This window comes from Scylla paramamosain, chromosome 20 (genome assembly GCF_035594125.1).
Source record: "Scylla paramamosain isolate STU-SP2022 chromosome 20, ASM3559412v1, whole genome shotgun sequence".
In the NCBI taxonomy this organism is placed as follows: domain Eukaryota; kingdom Metazoa; phylum Arthropoda; class Malacostraca; order Decapoda; family Portunidae; genus Scylla; species Scylla paramamosain.
In genome coordinates this window covers 21,561,495-21,589,073 of record NC_087170.1, presented here as the reverse complement: position 1 = coordinate 21,589,073, position 27,579 = coordinate 21,561,495, and the positions used below count along the sequence as shown (strand labels likewise).

General features: G+C 43.5%; 1 protein-coding gene and 1 long non-coding RNA gene across 2 annotated transcripts in view; both read left to right on the top strand.

The window, feature by feature from the left end:
- Window positions 1-15,595, top strand: part of LOC135110638 (uncharacterized) — a 59,550-nt gene extending 43,955 nt beyond the window's left edge. Inside the window, exon 3 of the long non-coding RNA XR_010273342.1 lies at window positions 13,506-15,595. This is a non-coding gene — a long non-coding RNA (uncharacterized LOC135110638). The remainder of the gene's footprint in view (window positions 1-13,505) is intronic.
- A 5,809-nt stretch (window positions 15,596-21,404) lies between these two features.
- Window positions 21,405-27,579, top strand: part of LOC135110624 (uncharacterized) — a 76,849-nt gene continuing 70,674 nt past the window's right edge. Inside the window, exon 1 of the mRNA XM_064023149.1 lies at window positions 21,405-22,112. The gene's annotated coding sequence lies outside the window, so the exon portion shown is untranslated. The remainder of the gene's footprint in view (window positions 22,113-27,579) is intronic.

The following is a 27,579-nucleotide window of genomic DNA, read 5'->3' as shown; positions in this document are numbered from 1 at the left end:
TGGTGGTGATGGTGGCGGTGGTGGTAGTGGCGGTGATGATGATGGTGGTGGTGAGTGAGAGAGGAAAGGGTTCAGGTTAAGGTCGTGAAATGCGCAAGTCGTGAATCCAGCGATAAAATCAGACGGGCAGGAAAGTTTCTCAGACGAAAAAGAAAAAAGAAAATATTTACGTTCTATTATCTCGGAAAAATAGAAAAAAAATTGTACCTCGTAAAAAAAAGATATCGAATAGAAAATACTCTCTTAAAATTTTACATTGACAAATTAAAGAAAAAAGAAAAAACATTATCTTCATGCAGGATAATTTAACTTCAGGGCAGGAATGAGGACTGTGTGTGTGTGTGTGTGTGTGTGTGTGTGTGTGTGTGTGTGTGTGTGTGTGTGTGTGTGTGTGATTAAGGGGGTAAAGGAATAGCGTGCATGGAGCGACCCATTCAAAATTCACACTGATTATCTTTTCTCCTTTGCTTTCTCCTCCTTTCTTTTCTCCTCTTCCCTTCGCATCTCCTCTTTTCCGCTTTCTTTTCTCCTCTTTCATCTCTTGTTTTTCCTCGCCTCTCGTTTATTCATCTTTTATCACATCTCTTCTATTCTCACTTCACCTAACCACACCTCCCCTCAACTCCCCTCACCTCACCTCACCTCACCTCCCCCTCACCTCCTTGCCTCAAGCCCAACCCCCGAACAAACGTCACTACAATGAAGCGTAGAGAAAAAATGACCACTGAAAACTTGCGCGGCTTCTTTTTCTGAGCGACCACATCATGGTGGCCAAAGAACATATGACTGACAAGCGAGGCAGCAGTCCAGCTCAAGCACCTCTTCCCTGGACCGCCCCCCATGCACTTCCCCGTCTGGTCCTATTCAGGCAGTGCAATCTCAAACGAGGCTGGACAAAATCAAGAGCGAATACATCAGGGGTGCAAAAAATGGACGAATTTTGTTTCCTGGCGACCTGCTCCTGCGTGAATGTTTAAGTAAATGTTTCATATGTACCGCCTTAAAATTAAAGGTCTTATTACGGTTTGCATGTATATATAACCTCACCTGGGAACAGTAAGTCTCTCTCTCTCTCTCTCTCTCTCTCTCTCTCTCTCTCTCTCTCTCTCTCTCTCTCTCTCTCTCTCTCTCTCTCTCTCTCTCTCTCTCTCTGGTTTATTTTCATGCACACATAAAACTTAATCTTCGTTTGTCTTCGCCTTTTGTTTGTTCAGTTTTATGTAGAGGCGAGCGCCAAGAGGTGGACGACGAGCGTGCTGTAAAATTGTGCGCCCTTGATGTTGCACAGAGACACGAGAGAGGGAGACGGAGAACAAAAAAATAGTAAAAAAAAAAAAAAAAATCTACTTCAGTATGTACGCATTTCCTGCTGAACCGCAAAAACTAGGCAGTGTGTGCTCGTTTGTGTGTGTGTGTGTGTGTGTGTGTGTGTGTGTGTGTGTGTGTGTGTGTGTGTGTGTGTGTGTGTGTGTGTGTGCAAGCAAGAAAGAAGAGAACAGAAAACTAAGAATAAGTGAGAGAAAAAGAAGGCGGAAAAGGCGGAGAGAGTAGCAATTACACAAGTTAGAAGATTAGGAAGTGTGGTAGTTGTCTCCTGAAGCGAAGATATGAGAAAAAGAGAGAAAGACGGACGAAGAAAATGAAAATGAAGAAGAACAGAGAAGAAAGAAAAAAAACAAGATAAGGAAGGAAGAAAGAAAGAAAATAGGGTATGAAAATGATTATAACGATGAGAAAAATCATTACGGTGGCGACGAAGATGATGAAATAATCAAACCAAATAGAAAATTAATGAAGAAAGATAGAAATGTTGCAAAAGGTACGGTGGGGAATGAATTGAAGTAGGAGAAAGAGGAAGAGGCAAGTGTAAGAAGAAAAATGGGTTGGAAGGAAGAAAAATAAAAGGAGTGAGAAAAGAAAGAAAGAAAGAAAGACTCCTCCAACTTGACGTGGCCGTGGAGGAGGAGGAGGAGAGGGAAAAGGAAAATGGAGGTGGAGGGAAGGAGGGGGAATAGAAAACGAAGGAGAGGGAGAGGAAGAGGAAGGGGGAGATATGATGAAGGAAGAGACTGCAGACCACCCGAAAAAATAAAGGAGAAGGAAGGAATGAAGAAAGGAGGAGGAGGAGGAGGAAGAGGAGGAGGAAGCACCAGGAGGAGGAAAGGAGGTAGGAGGGAGGGGAAAGGGAGGGAGAGGAGCAGCATTGACTGAAGGAAATGAGAGGAAGAAGAGTGAAAATATGAGAGGAGGAATGATTAGTACGCACACACACACACACACACACACACACACACACACACACACACACACACACACACACATACACAAAGTTAGTAAAGAAAGGATGTCAGCCATTTGATATCTGTAAGAGTCCTATTTTTCTTTATCTATTCTTTTCTTTTCTTTTTTTGATTACTCCAGGGTACGTTTGGCATTCTCTCTCTCTCTCTCTCTCTCTCTCTCTCTCTCTCTCTCTCTCTCTCTCTCTCTCTCTCTCTCTCTCTCTCTCTCTCTCTCTCTCTCTCTCTCTCTGTTATCTTTGCATCTCTTCTTCACGTTTCCCATAAATCCTTCCTTAATCTATTCGACACTTTTCTTCTTTTCTTGTCTCCTTCCTCTCTTCCCTCCATCATAACTTACTCCTTTCTTCTCCTCTCTTACCTTTCTTCTTTTCCATTACCTTCATATGAAAGACTTTTTTTTTCTGTTTGATTTTTTTTTTTTTTATTATTTCTCGTCCTCTTTTTTGCTTCCCTTGCTGTTCCATTTCGGTCTCCGCCTTTTCCCTTTTCTTCTTTTTTTCCTTTTTGCTTTGATTCGTTAATTGCTTTATTGATATTTCTGTGTTGCTCTGGAGTGGAAGCTGCTTTATTGCTGCTGCTGCTGCTGCTGTTGTTGTTGTTGTTGTTGTTGTTGTTGTTGTTGTTGTTGTTGTTGTTAGTGGTGGTGGTGGTATTGGTTGTATTCCTGTCATCACAAATTCGGTGGTGGTGGTGGTGGTTGTAATAGTAGTAGTGGTAGTTGTGGTAATAGTAAAGGTTTTCGTTGTGATAAATATAATAACATTAACAGCTGACAGGCAGTAGTAATAGTAATAGTAGTAGTAGCAGCACCAGCAGCAGCAGCAGTAGTAGTAGTAGTAGTAGTAGTAGTAGTAGTAGTAGTAGTAGTAGTAATTCAAACATGCTGCATTTTTCATAGTACCAATCATACCTTACACAATCACCCTGAACATTACAATCCTATGAATCTAGACACCACAAGCTCCCCTCACTCCCACCCTTCCACCCACCCATCCACACACACACACACACACACACACACACACACACACACACACACACACACACACACACACACACACACACCAGACAAGTACGTGACCCAACGTGGCCTCAGCTGGCGGGGAACCCTTCTGGCACAGTCATTAATGGGATGAAACACACGAGGGACAAAAGATTGAAACGCTAATTCAGGTCTTGAAGAAAAATGCACAAATTAGCGAGATAACTCAAAAGCCAAGAGAGAGAGAGAGAGAGAGAGAGAGAGAGAGAGAGAGAGAGAGAGAGAGAGAGAGAGAGAGAGAGAGAGAGAGAGAGAGAATTTAAAACCCATAGATTGTAAATAAAAAAAAATTGATATCACTAAGAGGATTAAGAAGAAAAGATGAAGCAGAAAGGAAAGAGCGACTGTCATAAAGGGAGGAGGGAAGGAAGGAGAGTGGAGGAGTGAGGGAGAGTGAGGGCAAAGCGAATGGGGGGACAGGGGACAAGAGGTGGTGGCGGAGTGTTGCCATGACAACGGCGATCCGGAATCAAGGGGTGATGGGGGGAAATGAGGGAAATAATACAATGTTGGTGGTGGTGGATCCTTGAGTGCTCTTAGGAGGTAGTGTGGTGGTGGTGGTGGTGGAAGAGAAGGGTTAGTGATAATATTTCCTGCTATTGTTGGGAATGTTGATAGTAGCAGAGAAAGAGAGAGAGAGAGAGAGAGAGAGAGAGAGAGACGGACAGACAGAAAGACGTATAGACACCTAGACAAACAGACATACAAACAAACAGACAGACAAACACACAGACCGACAGCCAGAAAGCACAGACACAGAGGGAAGCACAGACAATGTAACACAGAAATATCGCAAACCTAAAATTTCTCATGCAACTTTTCCTCGCAGCTCTGTGTTTCTTCCCTCTGCGAGTCAGTGTTGCAGGGAGCGGTGCATGGGCGGGAACCTTCACTTCTCCCATGCCTCGCCTTTCAGATTAGATCATTCACCTTATAGCAGACAGCCTCGTTAGGGCCATCGAGTCCACAGCTCTTTGTTCCCCCGACTGTGTTCCTTTAAGACCGAGTGACAGAAAGACAGCACTCGCATGAATATATACAGACAGATAGAAACAAATGAATAGCGACAGAGACAGACAGACTGGGTACAGGTAAGCACATACAAGCAGATAGACAGAAACACTGACAAAAGAGAGAGCAATGAAACACCGTAGTAAACTCAAGGAGACAAACAGAAACACGTCTGACAGAAAATTAGGAGAGGTCAGGAAGTAAAGAGAAGCAGACGAGGAAGGAGAAAGAGAGAGGAGAGAAGAGACGGAGGAGGAAGAGGAGAAGGGAGGGAGGGAGGAAGGCTATGACGCAGACTTCCTCACTTCCCCGTCATAGGAAGTCATCCTAATGTGTTACAAGTCACGTACCGCATGTATGTGTAGGGGAGACGCCCTCGTGTGACCTGATACACAGAGAGAGAGAGAGAGAGAGAGAGAGAGAGAGAGAGAGAGAGAGAGAGAGAGAGAGAGAGAGAGGACTTGCAGATACATTGGTTCACAGTAGTTGGTCTGCCTTTAAGTCCACAGTAGCCAGTCCACACACACACACACACACACACTCGAAACTCAGTCCTGGATATATATATTTTTTTGTGTTTTGCTTATATTTTTCCTTCCTGCTGTTGCTTCTTCTTCTTCCGCCTCGCCCGTGTCCCGCCATGACTTCCTATTTGTTGTTCCTTCAGTCTCCGTGCTCCTTTCCTTCCCCTTCCTTGCCTCATCCATCAACCTAATAAAGCAAACAAGATATTGAACACATGTCTATCCATCCCTCCCTCCCTCTCTCCCTTCCCCCTTCTATCATCTTCGCCATCTCTCCTCTCTTCCTCCCTCCTTCCGTCTCTCCTTCCATTCTCCCATGCATTACTCAATTTTTTCCCCTCCTCGTCCTCTTCCTGCTTTACCAACATTCTCCTTCTCCTCCTCCTCCTCTTCCTCCTCTTTTTTCCTACATCTCATCTTTCTTCCTCCTTTTCACATTCTTCCTTTCCTATTCTTATCATTCTTCTCTTTTCATTCATGATTCTCTCCTCCTCCTCCTCCTCCTCCTCAACTCAGCGTGTCTTTCTCATCTCTCCTCGCATCCTTCTCTCATTCTTTCTTCTCTTCTCTTCTCTTCCAGTATCTTTTTCCATCTTTTTCTATTCTTTCATTCGTTTCTCATTCTCCTTCCTTGTTTTCGTTTTCCTTCATTGGTGGCTACTTCTGCTCTCTCTCTCTCTCTCTCTCTCTCTCTCTCTCTCTCTCTCTCTCTCTCTCTCTCTCTCTCTCTCTCTCTCTCTCTCTCTCTCTCTCTCTCTCTCTCTCTCTCTCTCTCTCTCTCTCTCTCTCTCTCTCTCTCTCTCTCTCTGCTCTGTTCCTTGTCCTCTTCTTCTTTAAGTGTTCCACCAAATTCGCTTACACATTCCGTCTCTCTCTCTCTCTCTCTCTCTCTCTCTCTCTCTCTCTCTCTCTCTCTCTCTCTCTCTCTCTCTCTCTCTCTCTCTCTCTCTCTCTCTCTCTCTCTCAGTACCCCCGCTCATTTGTTATTCCTACATCACCATCTTTCAACTCATTCTCATTCTATTCCTCCTCCTCTCTTTCTCCCCCTTCTTTTCTTCCTCTTCCTGCTCCCCCTCTTTTAAATCAGTCTCCCTCCATCTCGTCCCTCTTCCATGGGTCTCTTGAGGGGAAAATGCTGGTGGGAGGAAGTAGAGGGAAGAGGAGAAAGAGAGGAGGAAGAGGAAGAGGAGGAGGAGGTACATGGTCTTAGCCAAACACTAAAGATGTCTGGCCGTGAGGTGGAGCAGTCCCCGCCTTGCCGTTTACTTCTCATTCTTCGCCTTCCGTTCCACCCACGTTTTCTCTCAGCCTCATTCCACCCTCGCCTTGCCTCCACTGAGTTCCTTCATAGCTCCTCCTTACCCCATCAAGTCCCTTCCAGTTTCTTCCAGTCCCAGTTTCTTCCTGTCCCTTCTAGCACTTACCAGTCTTGCCAGCTCGTTGTGCTCTTGTTCTCTTTCCTACGAAGTGTTTTGTTGTCGTATTTTGTTTCGTATTTAGTGTTGTTTTTTCGTGTTTTTTTTTCTATTTTAGGGTCTTTCTCTGTTTTCGTTTTTTTATTTTTTTCTTATCTCCTGTTTTATTCTATCCTCTATCTGGTCTCTTCCTCTTTCTTTCTTTCTTCTCACTTCTTCCTCTCTTACTTCCTCATCATCCATTTTTTTTAGCTCCTTCCGCATTAATCTCTTCGTCTACCCTTTTTTTTATATTTTTTTCAGTCTTATTTTGTCCTTTAATACAAGTAGCATCTCTCTCTTCCTTCCTTCCCATCCCTTTCTTGCCCAATCCACATTATTTTCATTCACCCTCTCTCCTATTCTCTCCTATCCTATCCTATCCTATTCTCTTCCTTCCCATCCCTTCCTGTCTCATCTCACTGTACACCTTTATTTAGTTCTACTTCTTTACAGATATTTATTATTTTTGCCTCACGCCCCTCCCTTTTTCCGTTCTCAGAATATATTACTTTAATTTCCTTTATTTGGGTTTTGCCTGCAGGTGGCTTGAAAGTAAGTATGATGTTAAAAAATGCCTTGTTTATATCGCTTGCTCATTATCTCATAATGAGACTTGCAAAGGTGCCTGGAGCAAACTGTGCGTGTGTGTGTGCGTGGGAAGGAGGAGGGAGGGGGATGTGTCGGTGTGTGAATTAGGGGGGAGGTTGGATACGTGAGTAGATGGCTAGGTAAGTGAACTAGACTCTCTCTCTCTCTCTCTCTCTCTCTCTCTCTCTCTCTCTCTCTCTCTCTCTCTCTCTCTCTCTCTCTCTCTCTCTCTCTCTCTCTCTCTCTCTCTCTCTCTCTCTCTCTCTCTCTCTCTCTCTCTCTCTCTCTCTCTCTCCCTCCATCTACCTACCTACCTGTCTACCACCCTCAGTCACCCAATCACCTCATCACAGCTTACATACCGAAAGTTATTGGCTCACACAGGACCCTCGCTGCTCCTCACTGTGTCAAAACAAGAGCAAACAATTCACCTTTTCTTGGAATCTCGGGAGGCGTGTGATGTGGAACTGAACGTAAGCCTGGGATGATCTGGCGGCACCTTTTGTGAACCCTGCAGGTGATCTTTCCTTCCCGTTTTCTAAAAGAGGGAATAACTGGGACTGGAAGACATAGGCAGGTGGTATGTAGGAGATGGAAGGCGAAGGACTGTTGACTGTAGCGTTGACAGGGAGTAGAGGAGTGGGAGTAGAGAGAGGGAGATGTTAAGTAGAGTGGTGTTGATTGGTGACTGTGGGGGTGATGGGAAGGGAAGGACTGGTGACTAGATATGGGGACTCGTAGATGGTGATTGTCGAGAAGGCTGATGGGATGGTACCTAATGAGTGCAAGGGCTTATGTCTGTAGGAAAGTGGAATAGAAAAGGACTGGTGACTGTAAGGAAAAGGAGAAGAAAAGATGAAGGAAATTACGAGAACTAGAGTAATTATAATGTCATTGGCGTTAATCTCTAAGCCAAAGTTGAGGAAAGATTGTCATGAAGGAACATAAAGGAAAAACAAGCAAGAAAAACCTTGTTCCCTGTGCTTGTAATAAACTGCTCAATCTGATTTAAAGGAGAAGGATCATTACCTCGTGTGTGTGTGTGTGTGTGTGTGTGTGTGTGTGTGTGTGTGTGTGTAAAACCGATAAAGTGACACCATGGCAGTATTATCCCAAGAGTTTCATGCGTTTTTCAAAGTTAATTAATTAATTGAGTAATTGGAATAACTCATTTTTTCATTGATTGGAATTTCAGTGCCGTAACATGAAAGGAAGGCAGTGCAAGTGAAATGTTGGTGTGCGTGGTTTAATGGCTCAACACGTGGGAGGACAGTGAAAGGGAGAAAATATTAGCTCGTAGAAAAATGAAATCGCACGTTAACAGTGAAAAATTATCCGGTAATGAAGAGGAAAGGATGCCAAGAAACAAAGCACAGCAAGTAAATAAAGCGGTATTATGTAATAAAGAAGGAATATGAAAAGAAACAAGCGTGAAAACAGTAATTCTGCAAAATGCTCACCGTAGAAATATTATATCTTAGATTATCAATAGAAATAATCCAGTAGGGAAGGAAAAAGAATGCCAAGAAACAAAAAAAAAAAGTAATCAAAGCGAAATTATATAATGAAGAGGAAAAACGCAAAGAAACACACTCACCATCCTCTTCTTGGCGGCAGGAAGAAAGGGTGTCCAAGCAGATAAAAAAAAAACAATGCTTCTATATCCTGCCGACCATCATCCCTGAATTCATAAACAAGGATTAAGGAAGAAAACTAAGAATATAATAAGTGTATGCACCAGATGTAATAAAGAAAACTAGAATGAAAATACACACAAAAAGCAATAATGATCTTAGAAAAACACAAATTATAAACACACACACACACACACACACACACACAATCTGTAAAACACACATCACCGTCACACTATCGATCAAATAAACAAACAAGATAACTCGAGATTACCAGCACAAATACAAACAGAACTCAGATATACGAGAACACACACACACACACACACACACACACACACACACACACACACACACACACACACACACACACACACACACACACATTTAATCCTTTCACCTGCGCGGACCATAGGTGGGGCGGCCCTTACCTGCCCTAATTAGCAGCCACCTGTTGTTCACCTTCCCGCCACACCTGCTCTCCTTCTCTCATTTTTTTTTAATTATTTCTTTTAATCTCCTTATCTTTTCTTCTGGTATCTCATACGATTTACTGTGTGTGTGTGTGTGTGTGTGTGTGTGTGTGTTAATAAAAGTGCATGTAACTCATCCATAACTCTCTCTCTCTCTCTCTCTCTCTCTCTCTCTCTCTCTCTCTCTCTCTCTCTCTCTCTCTCTCTCTCTCTCTCTCTCTCTCTCTCTCCGGTACTCCGATACATCTTTCTCTCAATAAACGATAAGAGGGAGAGAGAGAGAGAGAGAGAGAGAGAGAGAGAGAGAGAGAGAGAGAGAGAGAGAGAGAGAGAGAGAGAGAGAGAGAGAGAGAGAGAGAGGTAACACTACATATGAAAGAACAACCATACATCAACACATACAATATTTTCAAAGTAATTAACAAGTCAGTCTGTCACTCGTGTGTGTGTGTGTGTGTGTGTGTGTGTGTGTGTGTGTGTGTGTGTGTGTGTGTGTGTGTGTGTGTGTGTGGACGGGGAGAGGAGGAGAGGTGCTGTGCTGGTTACACTTAATGCACTTTACACTTTACACTCTACTTCGTTTCCTCACTTTACGACTTCCTCCCTCCTCCCCCCACCCACCCCCGGCCCGTCTTCGCCCTCACAGACCCGCCCCGCCCGACCTTCCCTCTTCTCTGCTCTACTTTATTGCCGTCTTGATGCTCCCAAAGTGAAAATGTGCGAAAGGCCTCAACTTGGTAACTTTCTGTGAGTGTGTGTGAGTGTGTGTGTGTGTGTGTGTGTGTGTGTGTGTGTGTGTGTGTGTGTGTGTGTGTGTGTGTGCTAAGCCTACAGATACGCGTGTGAGTTTAAGTTACTAGAGTTGAAGTTAGTAATGATGCTGATGGTGGTGTTGCTAATGTGTTTTGTTCCTTCTTATCTTCTTCTTTCTCCTCTTTCTCCTTCTCCTCCTCCTCCTTCTCCGTATTCTCCTCCTTCTTCTCCTTCTCCTCCTTTCTCTTCCACCTCCTCCTCCTCCTGCACCTCCTCCTTCTCTTCCTCCTGTTTCTCCTCTTTCTCCTTATCATCATTCTCCTCCTTCTCTTCCATTTTTTACCTTCCTCTTGCTTCCCCTTATAATTTTTCATTCTCCTCTTCCTCCACCACCACCACCACCATCACCACCACCACCACAACAACAACAACAACAACAATTAACTGTATGAAACGACAAGGACACCACACGTAGTAAATATTGAAAGGCACACACACACACACACACACACACACACACACACACACACACACACACACACACACACACACACACACACACACAATAGCCTATCAGGGAAGTCTGAGCTTATCTAAGGCGTCTATAGAAGGATATTGATCTTTGACCCCGTCCTTCCCTTCCCTCCCCTTCCTTCCTCCTTTCCTTCCCTCTCCCCCTCTCCCCCATCTTCTTCCCCTTCGTCCATCCCTCCCTTTCGTCTCCCCCTAGTCCTTTCTTCTTTCCTCATTTTCATTATTTCTTCTATTGACATGTTTCGTTTATTTTATTTCTCTTCTCTTCTCTTCTCTCTCTTATTTTCCTTCGCCTTCTCTCTTTTGTTTTATTCTTTCATTTCCTTCTTTCCCTTTCGTTCTAAATTCTTCCTTCTTCCTCTTTCCTCTTCCTTCCTTCTCCATTTCTTCTTCTTCCCTTATTCGCCTCTTCGCGTCTTCCTTTAAATCCTTCGTTTTTCCTTGTTTCTTCCACCTCCCTCTTTCTCTTTTCTCTTCCTTCCTTCCTTCCTTCTCTCCTTCATCCTCCCTTTTTCACCTCCTCTTATTCGCCTCCTCTTAAATACTTCCTTCTTCTCTCTGTCCCCTTGCAAGATTTCCTCCCTACATCTCCACTCTCCCTCTCTCTTCTCCCTCTCGCTCTCGCTCTCCCTATCCCTCTCTCTCTCTCCTCTCCCCTCTCCCTCTCTCCTCAACAGTGCACCGTAACGAGTCTCTTGTGTTCTTTTGGTGGTTTGTTGTTTCTCTTCCCTGAGGCTCTCTGGGTGAATATGGCGATCACTTCTGCGTTTTTCTCTCCTTTCTCTCTCTCTCTCTCTCTCCCTCTCTTTCTCCCTTCTCCTTTCATCTCTTCTTCTGTCCCTGTCCCTTCCTTCCTCATTTCTTCCTCTCCTTTTCCGTCTTTCCTCCATTTCTCTTATGTACAGATTTATTTATTTTTTTTTTCTGTCTCCTTTCCTCATTCCATTTCCTCTCTCTCTCTCTCTCTCTCTCTCTCTCTCTCTCTCTCTCTCTCTCTCTCTCTCTCTCTCTCTCTCTCTCTCTCTCTCTCTCTCTCTCTCTCTCTCTCTCTCTCTCTGTAGTATGATTGCCTGGTTTTTCTGCCTCCACATGTAAGAGAGAGAGAGAGAGAGAGAGAGAGAGAGAGGTCAGAGGGTTGGCGAGGAAGAAGTATGGAGAATCAAAACAAAAAAATAAAAAGGGAAACATGATAAACTCAAAAACAAGGTGAAAACGAGGTTTGTGGAGGATGGAGAGGAAAAACAGAGAGGAGAAGGAGGAAAGGATAATTGGAAACAGAGGGAGGAGGAGGAGGAGGAGGAGGAGGAGGAGGAAGATGAGTGAAAAGGGGAATGAAGGATAGAAGAGTAAAATAAGCGAGAATAAATGTTGGGAGAGAGAAGGGAATGATGATGGTAGTAATAAGGAGAATAAGAATTAGAATTACAGTAAAAGTGAAAATAATGATAAGAAGAGGAAAGAATGCGTGTTTGTAAAAATAGAAAAGAAAAATAGATAATTCAGTGTATCTCCAAATGAACAGAGTAATTAGTTGTTTAAAGTGAAGGGAAAAATATTAGGAAATTAGGAAAAAATAAAGTTGTGCTGTTAAAAAAGGCGAACTGGGAACGAAAAAGAGAAAAAAAAAATGGTGAAGACTGAAAAAAAGATAAAGTGAAAAAAGAAGAGCATCCAATTTTGAGGAAGAAAAAGAAAAAAAGTAAAAGTTTAAACACACACACACACACACACACACACACACACACACACACACACACACACACACACACACACTGGAGCATATCTGAGTCGTATTTCATTTTAACTTTCTTCCATTTATTTTTCGTTCATGCTTATTCTCCTCTCATCTTTATACTTTTATTTGCTCTGCTTCTTATCTTTCTTTTTTTCTCCCCTCTCTACTTTACAGTTTTCTCACTGCTTTGCTCTTTATCTCTCTTTATCTCTTCCTTTCTCATTTTCATTTTCACATCTGCTTTTATCAATGTCTTACTTTTTTGTGTTTGCCTGTATTTATTTATTTATTTTTATTTTATTTATTTATTATTATTATTATTTTTTTTTACTATAGCTTGTTACTTGAGAACATAAGATAATAAAATAAGGGAAGCTGAAGGAAGCCAATAGGCCTATACGTGGTGGGAGGCTGTATGAAATATAGCAACCAATTTCCACCTATCATTCCCAACCATAAATTTGTCTGATCTTCTTTTAAAGCCTCCTAATGACTCGGCACTAACTTCGATCCTCAGACAGACCTATTTTTTTTTTTTTTTTTTTTTGCTGATGGCATCTTGTTCCTCCTGTTACACCAAAGGGTACTGTGATATTTAACAATTCACGCCACTAAAAGCAATTTATGTAATCTTCATAAACTTATACAAGAAAGAAAGGGATAAAAAAAAAAGAAGAGATTTTTTTGCAAATTCTAGCCAGTACAGTGTTTGGAAGTGTCTCAGAGAAAGAGGTAAAAAGATGTTTTGCAGTTTCTAGCCAGTACAGTGTTTGGAAGTGTCTCAGAGTGGTTCATCCTGAAGGAAACGTATATCAGATAACAGTGAAGGAGTTAAGGCAGTCTGGGCTTTTCCTGTTTTTTTTTTCTTTTTTTTTTTTTCGTTCTTTTCCCCCGTGAACTGACTGTGGGGCTGGACATGGGTGTATTTCGGCCGTCCTGTTTCTGGTGTATCTCCGTGAGGCTCCTACTGACTTCCTGCTTTAAACTTGCTGGAGGGCCGCTGTGTGAGGGAGATTACCGTTGAGCAAAGCCTTGTGGTCCAGCCAGTCCCGGTGATTGTGTAGCGTGTGGCAATCTGGCTACACGCTTGTTTATACTCTACAGATCTGGGTTCAAGTCCTGCGGCGGGCAGATACAGAGGTAACATTTGTCTCTATTCTATGTGTTTTTGGAGTGATTTTAACGTAACCTTAACCAGTATGTTCACTCGTTCATTCCGTGCAATGCTAAACTGTGGAGCGTTCTGCCTCTCTCAGTTTTTCCAATTTAAGAGACGAGTGTCAATACATCTCCGCAACTGTATATCGGTTTTTCCTTTTATTATTCTTCCGTTACATGTTTTCGTGTGTGTGTGTGTGTGTGTGTGTGTGTGTGTGTGTGTGTGTGTGTGTGTGTGTGTGTGTGTGTGTGTGTTCTTATGTTCTAATTTCGTGTTTTCTTCTCCCATACAGGTAAGTGTGAGCGCGTCCACCACCTGCCTCGCTGCAAAAACTGGTGACTGAAAGTAAAGAAGCGGGGACGGGCGGTCTTTTCATCCCTTCGTCTACCGCCGCAAAAAGAATGAATTTCCACCAGGCCAGAACAAGCAACCAGGACAGAACAAGAAATAACGGGTTCAAGCTTGAAAAATTTAGGTTTAAGAAAGAGATAGGAAGAAATTGATTCTCAAATAGAGTGGTAGATGAATGGAACGGACTCAGTAATCAAGTTGTTAGTGCTAAGACATTAGGGAGCTTTAAGAGAAGATTAGACGGGTTTATGGATGGGGATGATAGGTGGAAATAGGTAGGTATATTTCATAAGGGGACTGCCACGTGTAAGCCTGGTCGCTTCTTGCAGCTTCCCTTATTTCTTATGTTCTTATGTTCTTATGTTCCACCGCCATAAAAAAATTAAATTATACAAGATTTATCATCTACAGGTTTGCTATGACAATGCAGTATATTAAACTAAATTGATACTCACCACAACATAATAGATTAGAAATGAACGTATACAACAGCAGATTTAAATGGAAAACGTTACTGTCATACTATTGATAATCTTTACAGTCTTCTTAGGACATTTAATTTAAAGTGATTAGTGTATTAACCAGCGACACACCCGGGTACATTGAATTTTACTTACCAATTGCATATTTAGACAAACTTTTAATCATAGATATTGAATAACCTAACATCACCTCACTTACGAATCATAATGTCCCACGTAAGAGAGAGAAAATAATTATTCCTATCAAGTGTGAGAATTTGAAGTATCAGCCGGTTCTCTTAGGCTTAGATCCCCCCACGTTAGTATTGCAACGCTGCCTCAACCACATAATCTGATACCTGTATAGAGTTGGAAGCCAGGCGCTGCACTGTATACTGAGAAGCGAAGAGGTCTTGCCGCTGAGTTGTGTTGAGATAAGAATGCTTCCGGGGTCTTGTGCGCAAAAGTTCCCCGCTGTGAACCCGAGCATCTTGTGGCGGCGTTTTTGCTTGCTGTGATGGTAGAGAGGATGGGGGTGAACTGCAAGCTGACGGGATGGAGGGAGAAGATGTGGATGGAATGAAAGAGTGAAAGACGTTTGAAGAGGAAAGATTAAAAAAGTAAACTGATAAATGAAATTGGAAGGAAAGAGTGCTAGGAGGAGAAGGAGGAGGAGAAATGAAAAAGTAGAAGTAGACGGAAGAAACGGTAGAGAAAAGTAAATAAAAAGCAAAAAGGAGAATAAAAGGAAGAAGGTGGAGAACAGGAATCAGGAGGGATGAAGGAAGGAAAGGTGGGAGCAGGAGCTGGCATGCAAAGAGAAGATTATAGGCAGAAAAACGGAGGCGGCAGAGAGGCAAAGGGAAGCAAAAGGGATAGAGGAAGGAGAGACGGACGGAAGGGAGGGATGAAAGGCAGAAAAATAGAGAACGAGGAGCAAAAGAAGGAAGAAGGAAAAGAGGAAAGAGGAGGGGAGGAAGTGGGAATGCTGTAGGTAGAAAGAGAGGAGTGTAGAGAGCCATGTAGCTGCCTCCTGGACTCTGCCTGCTGCTGGGGTGAAAATGGAAAGGAAGGAGAGGCGGAGAGGCTGATGCGAGGACATGTGGTGAGAGAGAAGGAGGGTGGCGTCAGTACTGCCCAAAAGTGAGGGAGTTTGTACCACCGGCAGTGAATCAGTTGTGGTAGTTTCAAATGTTTCTGGCTGATTTATTTATTTATTATTTTTTTCCCTTCTTTTTTTTCTGTCTGTCTGTCTGTCTGTCTGTCTGGTTGAATGTATATATGTGTGTAGGTATATATATTTTTTTGGTATTTGGTTTCTTATATCTTATTGTGAATTACTTTTTTTTTTTGTTATAGTTAGTTTGTATGTATAATGTACGCATGTGTATGCATCTTGTATCTTATATTCGTTTGTATTTCATGTATTGTGTATCGTTAATATTCTAAAAATGAATTGAGTAACTGTCTGGCTATCTGATCTGTATATATCTGTGTATGCACATATATTTGGCTGTATCTTTCAGTCTGTATGTATGAATAAACACTTGAATTAATGAGCATGCGTGTATATACATCAATGAAAGCTGGTTAACGACTGAAGAAAAACGTTACAAGATGAAATTTCGTAAAAACGCGAATGTAGTAATATAAAGGAGAAAATTATCTAATACCCTAGAAACGAAGGACACAGTAATACAATACAGCGTCCAGAGAGAGAGAGAGAGAGAGAGAGAGAGAGAGAGAGAGAGAGAGAGAGAGAGATTTGGAGTTCCTGTTGCTGGTGTTTCCGTGCTGCGATGTTTGTGTTTGTTTTTTTCCCCCTTTGCTTGTTTCCCTTCCGGTTGCGTTGCTTTACAATTTTCTTATTTTTCTCCTGTCTCTTTTTTTCTCTTCCCACTTTGCTTTGCCTTTCCATTTGTTTTGTTTCTCCAGGTCTTCACGCTTGCCTTGATTCTCTCTCTCTCTCTCTCTCTCTCTCTCTCTCTCTCTCTCTCTCTCTCTCTCTCTCTCTCTCTCTCTCTCTCTCTCTCTCTCTCTCTCTCTCTCTCTCTCTCTCCTAAGTATATTATCCTTTTCGCATTTCAATTCTCAACTTCATATATTAGCGTGACTTCCTTCCGTTTTCCTCTCCTGCCTCTCCGCTCCCTTCCTCTTCTCCCCTTCCCTCTTTCCCTTCCTCCCTCTCTTCCTCTCCACCTGCTGCGCCGCCCTCCCCTCTCCTCCCCTCTCGGAAGTGCGTGGAGGTGGCGATGGAGGGGAAAAATCGATAACTTGTCAGAGAGGAAATTATTTTGGTGGTTGCTCCTCGTGTAAGCTTTCTGTGTGTGTGTGTGTGTGTGTGTGTGTGTGTGTGTGTGTGTGTGTGTGTGTGTGTGTGTGTGTGTGTGTGTGTGTGTGATGTGGAAGGAAGAGAGAGAGAGGAGAGAAGTGAATAATGTAAAAATAGGAAAGGTAAATGAGGAATGTCACAAGAGAAAAGACGAGATGTGTTTGCATCGGTACACACACACACACACACACACACACACACACACACACACACACACACACACACACATTGACACACACTTGGCACCTGTTTTGTCCTGCCTGAAGGGAAGACACACTATTGAGAGAAAAGAAGAGGGAGAGATGTGAGGAGAGCAAGGTGAGGAAGGGTAGAAATTATGGGTGGGGGGGGGGCAGGAGAGAAGAGTGAGAGGAGAATGAGAGGGAGCCGACGGAACGAGGGAGGAGGGGAAGACATGTGGAGGCTGGCGTGCCATGTGGGGTTTGGTTTGGCATCCGTCGTGAGTTTTTTTCCTCATGAAGCAGACAGAGTGAAGCTTCCAATGTTACCTCGACACACGACACCTCTAAGACACCTCAGCTGGCCTTAGTGAGACGCACACTCGCCTCACTCAAATGTCACGAGCCTTTTTAGTGTATTTGGTGAATTACACCCGTTCTTTGTTTGGCGAAACTACTGTATTTATTCTGGTGATATATGTTGTTCACTTAATTGTTATATACGTCGTTAGCATGGCCATTTAGTTTATAACGTCACTCAGCTGTCACGGAAAACATCGTTGCTCATTCTGTATAGTAATGGAAATGATGACACTAATGACACGTGTAACAATGAGGTACACAATGTTTGCAGTAAAATATAGTCTCGTCTGCCAGAGTGAGGCGGGCGTAACTCTATATAATTAGTCTTTTTAATCTCCCTTTGCATGACTGAAGGCTCGTTGTGTCATTGTAGAGAGGCAACGAACGCATTCATTGATATCACGTAACGCTGGACGTGTCAGTGAAGTGCACTTAAAGCAGCGGCAGCAGCAGCGCCCCTCTCCTCCAATGGAAACACTTGAAGCCGCGCCTTATTCAGTATTCGGTGCAGCTCAATACTGTTTCCATCGAGCTGGAGACCTTCGCGCCTCGCTGCCCTGCCCTGCAAGTACTTCAAGCTCCAGGCGCGGCACACAAAGGGACGCATTGTGCTCACGCGGCGTACCCTCTCAACACTGACGCCCCACTGCCCTAGAATTTTGTTTTTCCACCATTACGCTTCAATTTTCTTCGGGTACAAGTGGAAATATATCTTAAAGCTGCCCACAGTACAGACAGACCCTCGCCCAGCCTGTCTCGCAGGAAGCAACGTATGGCGGGAGCATCAGTGTGCTTCACGACAGATGGAGGCTGCAGCTTCCAGTGTTGGGGGCTGTGGAGCGACCCTGCTGGGGTACTGCACATCGAGGACAGGACGAGAGGAGCCATGCAGTCACGCAGCGTCACTGGGATGAACAAAACAATCCAAACAATCCAAGGATTTACACTCATTTGCGCACCGTCCATTAAAAGATATTGTGTCTGGAGATAAACCCCCTTGTGCCTCGCTTTCCTACATAGCATTACCCCGAAGCAGCGACAACCACGAAGGAGCCGCATAAAGACGGGATAATAAAGGTGACATAGAAGAAGTGACAACAACAAAAGTGAAAGGCTAAATGAATAAATGCCCACTGAACTTAATCTCCCAAAGCCCGATCGTCACTCCTGCCTCCCGCTGGCCGTGCTGTCCCAACACTCGCTGAGCCGCGTAACTCTGCGCCTTCACGGATTTATCTTCTCCGTTAGTTATAGTTATTTTTCCTTCCAGCCGGTAAACTGTGAATGGATTAAGGAGGGAGGCGGGGACGAGCAGGTTTTTACAGCAGTCGACGTGAGCTGTGTAATTCCACGACCCCGCTATGGCAACATCCCCAACCTGCTGCCAGATGAGCGATGACGGGCAGCAGCGTTCGGGAATAGCCTTGGTGTGGCTGGGGATATGGGACCGCGATGACCCGCCGCCCTCAAACCCTGCGGCGATGGGGATGGGAGAACTGTGCAGTGGGAGCGAGTTCTTTTTACTATTCATCAGTACGACATTCGCCACGATCAATAAGAGATTCATCCATCTGTGAGTTAGATTTAGGCGGGAGGCGAAATCTCTCCTCTTAAAGTCTTTGCACGTCTCGGTCCCGCTGGAGATTTAGCTCAAGTCAGCACCGAAACAGTGGGAGAAATACAGAAATGTTTGATTTTCTTGCGTCTCCTCTTTTGTTCGTTTCTTTATCGTCTTAGCGAACTCCTCGCGTATATATGAGAAGCCTGGCATGCTTGAGGTTTCGGGTACGGATAGTGAGATGGGGTGACTGGATTTTGGGGGTGGTTGCTTCAGTAATCTGGTGGATAAACTTATCTGCAACCATTAGAGTTGTTGATACTGCTTGTACCGTTACTCCTGCTGTTAATTCTGCTGCTGATACTCTCTGGCGCACTGGTATTATACTGGTACTGCCTGGCACGCTGATTTTATGGTGGTACTGCCTGGCACGCTGGTATTATTGGCGCGAACCCTGGAAAAGACCATACTCCTGGAAACCTTGTCGTTATTTCGTGCCTCTGTTTTGTGTTGGGCAGCACAAGGCGGTGGAAACTCTTACCCTCACTCTCTCTCCCCCTTGTTGGCTAGTCAGGTGCCGGGGTCCGTGGGTGCCGTCCTGGACTATTCCTGGAGACGATGAAAGAATTTTTAGGACCCTGGCTGACGGCTGATGACGACAGACAAATCAAATGTATGTAAATCCACTTGTCGGAAAAGCCGCGTCGCCTCAGTGTCTGTTCGTCTTGGCTGTGATTTTGTGAGGGATTAGATTATTCTTTGTTCCTTTCTACATTCCCTTTGTAGTGCACTTCTTAAAGATTCTGCAAGGAGTACGTAGCTTACTCTCGATCTTATGAAACCTCACACGTCTTTGAATTAATACATGCAACGCCTTACATGTGATGAGTCGTGGTATCTTATGAAAGTAGAAATTACATGGAAATATGCTCGTGAGTCACATAAGTAACTCTGATTATGAATGTAGGAGACGGAACTTCCACGGGATAAACTGATTTGCACGCTGTTCCGGTGGGGGCTTGGGGAGGTACTAGGGAGACGAGGGGAGGAAGACGTGATAAGTCGTTAGGGGGGAAGAAAGGACGAAGAGAAGACGTGATAAGTCGTTAGGGGGGAAGAAAGGAAGAAGAGAAGACGTATTGGGTGGAGAGAAGTGGGTGAGGCGTTTTAGCGTTGGTGTTGGGAGATATTAGCTTACTGAAGGCATATTGGCTGGGGGTGATAGGTCGGGGAAGTGTGTTAGGGAAGTGTGGATGGGGGAGGATGTATTAGTGCAGGAAGAGGAGGCGTGCGGGGTGGCGGTGGCAAGGGCGGGCATTCTGGCTCATTCTGGCTCATGGCTGCGACTCTCGGCCATCCTCGGCGTTACGGGCGATCAAAAAACAATTGTCGTTGATATAATCTTGACATCATTCTTTATTAGGTCGTGTTTCCTGCGTTGACGACCAGGATTTTATGTGCTTCGTGCGTCGTCTTGAAGGAGCTGAACCCCGCTTATCACTACCATTATAATGCCGCTACCCATGCCGCCGTGCTTCTCTTTATCTTCCTTATCATCGTCAGCCAGCTACTACAGGAATAGCAGAAGCAGAGACAACAACAACAGCAACAACAACATGTGAAGTAAAGATGATAGTGCTACATTTGTACTGGCTGTCACCACGTTCTGCTCACCACACCTTCAATAACTACACACACACACACAAAAAAAAAAAAAAAAAAAAGACAAACATCTTATTCTGTTAGAGCATTTCAAATCCTCTTACGCCGGAATATCTACGCAAATATCAAACGAATAACGAAGGCTTCTGTTTTTCTCTCTCTTTTCTTTTTTTTTTTTCATTCCATTTCCCGGCTTGGCGGCTCCAGCGAGCGGTGAGCGCCGGCCCAAACCCATTTCAGGGACCTTTCACCCTCGGAAATTAGTTTGGGGATTATTCTTTTTCTTCGATTTTATTCTTTTTATTTTGTATTTACGTATTTCTTTAACTTTGTATCTTTTTTTTTTTTAAGGGGAGAAAGTGTTGTGGTGTTGCATAATTGTTGGAGGTTTGAGGTGCTTTGGGTGGATAATGCCTTTGTGTTGTGGTGTTTGTGTGTTTTGTAGTTGTAATGTCTTTTGTTGTTTATGGTGCGATCTTCATGTTACTAAACTTGTTGTTGTTGTTGTTGTTTGTTTGTTTGTTTGTTTACTTACGTTTATGGAGGAAATGAATTTGTTTAGGTTTCGTGTCTTCATGCCATTTGTTGCACCAGCACCACCAGCACCGCCGCCGCCGCCACTAATACCACAGTCCCTGGCACTGCTGACACTTATACTATTACTGTTACTGCTGCTAATGCTGACGTTGCTTCCACCACCACCACCACCACCACTACCATGAAACTTAAACAGCCTTCGATAGCGAAGCTTAAAAATCGTAATTGGCAAAAAGAAAAGAAAAGAAAGGAAAGAAAATAATGACTACAAACGGGAAATTGATATTTTTTGCGTGGCGACTGCTGGTGTTATCCTTCTCCTCCTCCTCTTCCTCCTCCCTTAGTGTTATTGTTAATACTTCTCTCTCCGCGAGGCTGCACCGCCCTTCCCTCCACCAGAATGTTCCCCTCCCTCATGTGTCACTGTCCTCGAAAAACAAAAAAAATGGGAAAAAAGTGGAAAAAGATACGTAATTTTCTGAAAACTTCGCAAAAGGAGGAAAACTAAAGAAAACGTGGCTGAAATGGAGGTAAGAGAAAGTATAAAATTACAAAGCGCAATGGAAACACGAACTGGAAGTAGAAACAAAATCATCTTCAAGAAACACATTGAGAGAAGGAAAGAAAGTGAACAGCAGCTGGAAGGCAGTTTAGATAATAGACTTCGCCACGTGCCAATAGACTGTCCTCCGCCACGTGCCAGCATACTCACAGCGACGGAACCTGGAGTGAAATGAACGGAGCTTCTGAACCCTTGAGGAAATTTTGTCATTGTGGTGATTAAGGTGGTGGTTACCTTGAGTGTTTTCGCCTCTCTATTAGTCTGGCATTGTTTATTTTATCTATTCAGTTAATTAATTAGCTGTTAGATATTTAGATACTCACGCGTGTGACATTCTGTTCCGAATTCAAATTTCATAAACCACTTGAGGAAAGGAAAACCGACAAATTGAATAAATAAGAAGAAAGTGGACAATTTTCACTCCAGCTGGACACGCCGGGATTCGAACCAAGACCATTCGGACAACAAACTAAAGCTGCGCCAAACTCTGGACGTCTTTTCAGTGAGTCGCCGGGAAAGGAGGAAAGAAAACGGGAAGTTATAAGGAAATTGATTCAGTATTGCGCGCTGCTCCGAAAGAGAATCGAAGCTACAAACCAGATAGCGTAAAGGTGGAGACTGCTGTACCCGTTCCTCCTCTTCCTCCTCTTGCTCCTGCTCCAGCACCATCAGCAGCACACTTCACACAACCCGCAGCTTCCTCCTTTCACTGAATATCTGTCCAGGGACCACAACAACAAGCTGCGTCCCCACTTCTGTCCTCGTTACTCCTCCTCCTCTTCCTCCTCCTGGTACTTCTCACACACCAGACCCCCTTCCCTTCCCTTCCCTTCTGCGTCTAGTTTCCAGGCAAGGGAAGCACGACTAGATGGGAAAGGAGCAACGGAGAACCAGGTTAGTGTTCAAGGGGCGTCTTTAGGAGGGTGTGGGACTAGGAGCGGAAGGGGCAGGGGCGGCGTCATGAGTGGTGGGCGTCGCATGTCACGCCACTCGACAGTAAATGTGCTCCGTGCCAGCGTAACGAGGTACCCGTCCTGAGGCGCTGAGAGGGACGAGGAGGTGAAAAGTCTGCCCCGTTCTTCCTTCCTTCCACCTTTTCCAGTGAGAGGAACGTGGGTCTCGCTTTTTTTTCTTCTTCTTCTTCTTATTTCTTCCATTTCCTTTCTTTCTTTTCTGCTTTCTTCTTCATTTGTTCGTTCTTTATTTTTTCTTCTTTTGTTCGTTCCTTCTTTATCTTCTTCTTTCTTCTCCTCTTTCTTTGTCTGTCTTATTTTTTCTCTCTCTTTCCTTTCCCCTTCCTCTTCCTTTTTTTTCCTCCTCGATTGGTTCACCATTGTCATTATTATTACTGTCGTCTCTCCCTCATCATCTAAATTATCCTTTTCTTATTGTCCTCCTCCTTGTTGTGTGTGTGTGTGTGTGTGTGTATATATATATATATATATATATATATATATATATATATATATATATATATATATATATATATATATATATATATATATATATATATATATATATATACACACACACACACACACGTTTTCCTCCTCCCTTTTCATATAAATTATCACCACTTGTTTCCTTTCCTTCCCTTACCTGCCCATTATCCCTCACCCATCCTCTCTCTCTCTCTCTCTCTCTCTCTCTCTCTCTCTCTCTCTCTCTCTCTCTCTCTCTCTCGGTTAGAAAACCTGTTTTTGCATATAGATAGATACTATAAAATAACTGAAAATACCAACGGTGGTGTATCAGTATGCATACATCTCAGTATACGCTCATGTAAATAAATAGTAGACACGAAAAATGCTGGAGATTCATAGGGCGCAGAGTCGTAGCGTTTTAAAACATGACAAGTGAAAAATGTACGTGGATGTATCAGTAGGAATGTCTCGGTGCGAGTTTATATTTGTGGATGGAAATATTTTGAGAAATCTAGAAAGTTTATATAAAAGTAAATACATAAAAATGCGACAGGATGTACGAGTGTGAGCGAGTGTGGCGCGCCTGCGCGTGGGCAACATTTTGAGTCTGGTATTTCATTGAGTTCTTTCTGAATTGTTGCTTTTGATTTTTTCTTTCCTGAATTGAATTCCTTTGTTCTGCTTTTTTCTTGGATGCCATTCTGCCTCTGTGGAGAGCCGGTGCTTGTGTGCTGCTGCTGCTAGTAGTAGTAGTAATAATAATAATAATAATAATAATAATAATAATAATAATAATAATAATGATAACGATATTGTCATTACCGCCATTACCACCACCACTACCACCATTACTACCACTACTGCTACTACTACTACTACTACTACTACTACTACTACTACTACTACTACTACTACTACTACTGCTACTACTACTTCTACTACTACTACTACTACTACTACTACTACTACTACTACTACTACTACTACTACTACTACTACTACTACTACTACTACTACTACTATTGTTGCGGCTGCTCCTATTGTTGCTACTGTAATTCTGTTGATGATGCTGCTGTAACTACTTTCTTTCATTTCCCTGCCTTCTTAGTTCTAACCTCACTGACATTTCCACTCGTAATATCCTTCAGCTCCGCCGTGCCTTTGTGCAGCAGTCTTGAGTTGTCTTACGGCAGATCGATCCTTCCTCTATTTCATTACTGTTCCTTGAGAGCAGCTCACCCGTAACTAATCCTATTGGTTTGCATTCTTTTGTTGCCTAAAGCGGTATTGGATCCAGTCGCATGTGCCGCCAGATAGCATAGCGCCCCACTCACGGGAAGGTTCAAGATGAGACAAATGAGTTTTATGTATCCACTGTAAGGAAGAGAAGCCTGAAATTTTTCTTCACTTCCTGGAGAGACTGCCGCCGAGCACTGGTCTTTCCTCTGCTATATCTCACCCACGGGTTTCTGTACAAATTCCTGTCTCGTAAATTCCATTGACCAAGATTGCTCATTGAAAATTTTCGCTCCTATGTAAATTCCACGCAAGTAAATTTTATTTACTAAGATTCCTTTCTGAAATTTTCATAAATAATTTATGCCATGATAAGTTTTCGTGGCGTAATGTAACTCAACCTTACCTTACCTAACCTAACCAAACCTAACTAATATAATTCAATACATCTGAATCCAGTCCCACCTCAACTAATCAAACCTAACCTAACTTGGACTTGATTAAACACAGACATAGATATTTTAGAGGGGATCTTGTAGGTGATATTGTGGTCGGGAAAATTTACCTGAAGGAAACTTACGGCGTCGCTCCTACAGTGTCTTTCCGGAGGCGAGGGATCAAAGCGCCCGTTATAAGCATTGTTTTGAAAAAGTTACAAAAACAGTAGGGGTGGAGGCACTGTAGGGCTTTCATTCCACTACAAAGACTGGTCCTCACTGTGGTTATTTGTTTGTTCGTTGTGACGGCGTCGTCTTTGCTGGTGGTGGTGGTAGTAGTGGTGGTGTTATTGGAGGTGATGATGGTGGTAGTGGTGTTAGAACTGGTAGTTTGTAGGCTTTCCTTTCCGTGACACTCAACTGATAGAAAATGCTTCTTAGATATACATTGTTTGCATTCACATTCTAAACATCATTATTTATTCTGACAAAGGAATGATACTAATAAGGGACTGAGGCACACGTGTCCTTGTCCTTCTGCTAAGCTTCAACCTGCGAATCCAGTGAAATATTTGGGATCCTCATCTTCAACAAGAATCTGCCTCGGAACTTGAATTAGATATGTCTCTCCACTTCCTCCGCGTCGCGTGAGCCAGCGAGTGATGTCGAGATATGGAAGACTTTAATGAAAAATTGTAAAGAAGGTCGGTGCAGCTCCCAAGACCCAGGACGACCGGAGCAGCCTGCGTGATTTCCTGCAGTGTCGTGAAATTTGATTGTTTGGTACGCTGGAACGACGCTTAATTTCCACTGCACGCTTTACTTTCGCCCTTGCCTGGAGTGTGAATGGACCGACTTTATTATTATTATTATTATTATTATTATCATTATTATTATTATTATTATTATTATTATTATTATTATTATTATTATCATTACTTTTATTATTATTATTACTATTATTATTATTTTATCTCTTCTTATTTACCCAGGATGGTCCGTCGCAGATTATTTATTTCAGGTCTCTTGGGAGGAAGTGCACACACTCATTTACACTCGTCTGCATTAATAATATACGCGCACGGGAAGGTAGTGGTGGTGGTGGTGGTGGTGGTGGTGGTGGTGGTGGTGGTAGTAGTTGTAGTAATAGTAGCTGTTGCTATCGTTTCTGTTGTTTTTATTTTTGTTGTTATGTAAGCTATATAGAGTTCACTGCTGCATTGGTAGACGTGGAGGAGCGCAAGGAAAAATAAAGAAAAACGATAAAAACAAATGCGAGCCTGCGCCGTGTGTTGGAGAGGCCCCAGTGAGGAGCTGCGCTGTTTGCTTTGTTTCACATGACCTCGATTAGGTTTCCTTTCCTCTTGTTTCATCGCGCTGCGCACCGCTACGGTACGATTTTTCGTTGACACTCAAATTGCATTCATTTCTTACTGTTCCTTTTCGCGTAAACTAGTGTCTTTTTGTATTTTTATATAGTTATCGTTATTATGATATTTTCTTTATTTTCCAGACCACAAGAATGTCTTCCACGAGCTCTAAGAGAATGGAATGTATTTAGTGCGGCCATTGTTTATGCTGCATTGTGGCTAGAAATTAAAGACACTGTGTTGTTCTTTCGCGTGGAAAATTTAGTCGTTTGTTTGAGGTATTCACGCAGCGGTCCTGGGGCTGTGACGGTGGCGCTGGTGGCGGCATCTGATGGTCGTAGTGCTGATGGTGGTCGCCTCGCCTGCCGGTGCTCCTGCTGCCTGCGAGAGGACACGCTGCTGGTCTTGACTCTCGACTCACAAAGAGCGGCACAGATTGCTAATTATCATAATAATCAGTGTCGATTGAGAGTGGCGGAAATATTTCGGAATCTGCAAGTCAAATACATTTTGGGTTATCTTAAGGACTAACGAAAATGAATGAAAACGTTGAGGTAAGTGCCATGAGCAGTACGTGCAGTGAGGACAGTGTAGGTGGCAGGGTGTGTGCCGCCTGGAGTGTTGGTGACGCGGCACTCAGACGCGGCCTCTGCCCGGGGAGCGCGGCTTTAAGAGTGTCTTAATGAGAAGCTGATAAATCAAGCAAGTTTGGGGGCCAGGCAGCTCCCGGGAGGGCGGAGGTTTGATGGGTGCAGGCGCTCCGTGGTGCCAGCCAATAAACTCCCCCTCTCAGGCCGCCTGGCTCGTATTGGAAAGTTATGTGGTGACATAGAAATGTTTGTGGTGACTTTAACTTAAGTTTTGATCCCACGTTCTTTGAGAAGTTTTTATCCCTCTAACCAGTGGACGCTTTAATGATTTTCTCTTTTTTACACTCGGTGAGGGAGGCGGCGGTGGAGGGAAGGCCATGCATTCAACATTCTTATTACCTGGATTTCTTTTCTGTTCCGTTCAGCGCGCACCGAAGATATTTGGGTTGTGGTATATTTCCGTCTGTCACGAACGCATGTATGAAACTTTGATCCTGAACTATTTATGGAAAGCCTGATCTCAGGAGGCTCCTGCCCGTCCTTCAGCAAAGTATTTTGAGGTCACTCAAGGGACGCCCTCCTGCCAGCCCCTCACTCACCTGTCACGCCGCGCCGCCCACCGCCGCCCTTCACTACGTGGCTCTACTGGGCACGAGGCTTTTATGTAAATTCCCCTCCAGTAGGAAGTACCACCTACGAGAATTCCTCTCAGTAAAATTTCACCCAAAATAACTCACCCCATGATAAATTTCCCTATTCTAACCTGCTTTATCATGACGGGAAGTGTTTTTGAGGAAATCTTGTAGGTAGAATATTCGTAGGGAAAATTTATCTTCGGGAAACTTATGTATATGGAGTAGGGTCTGTACGTATACGTTCTCGCTGCCATTTCCTTGTGACTAGTACTGCACCACCGCCATTCTGAAGCAGGAGTTATGGCAGTGCACCAACCATCGCAAGTAAATTTGTCGCCCGTTTTTATCATCGATGCCGCATTGCTCGTGTGGAATTTTGTCATCACAAAATCCCAACAACACAATTTCTGCTTCCTCTGCGTAGTTTTGTTTGAAAAGAATGCAAACTTAATTTTGTGCTAATCCAGGATTTTATATTTGCCTATATTTTATTTGCATTCATCACTCTCTCTTTTATTAATAACGAAATATTCCAGAGCAGTTTTAAGCTGGTGAGCCTCGTCACATGATTGCTGTTACTTTTATCTCCAATCTTGATCTTCATGACAAGCTTTGTGAGGCAGGCGCCTAAGAGAACATGAGTTGGTGTCAATGAGGTCGAGGTGTTTC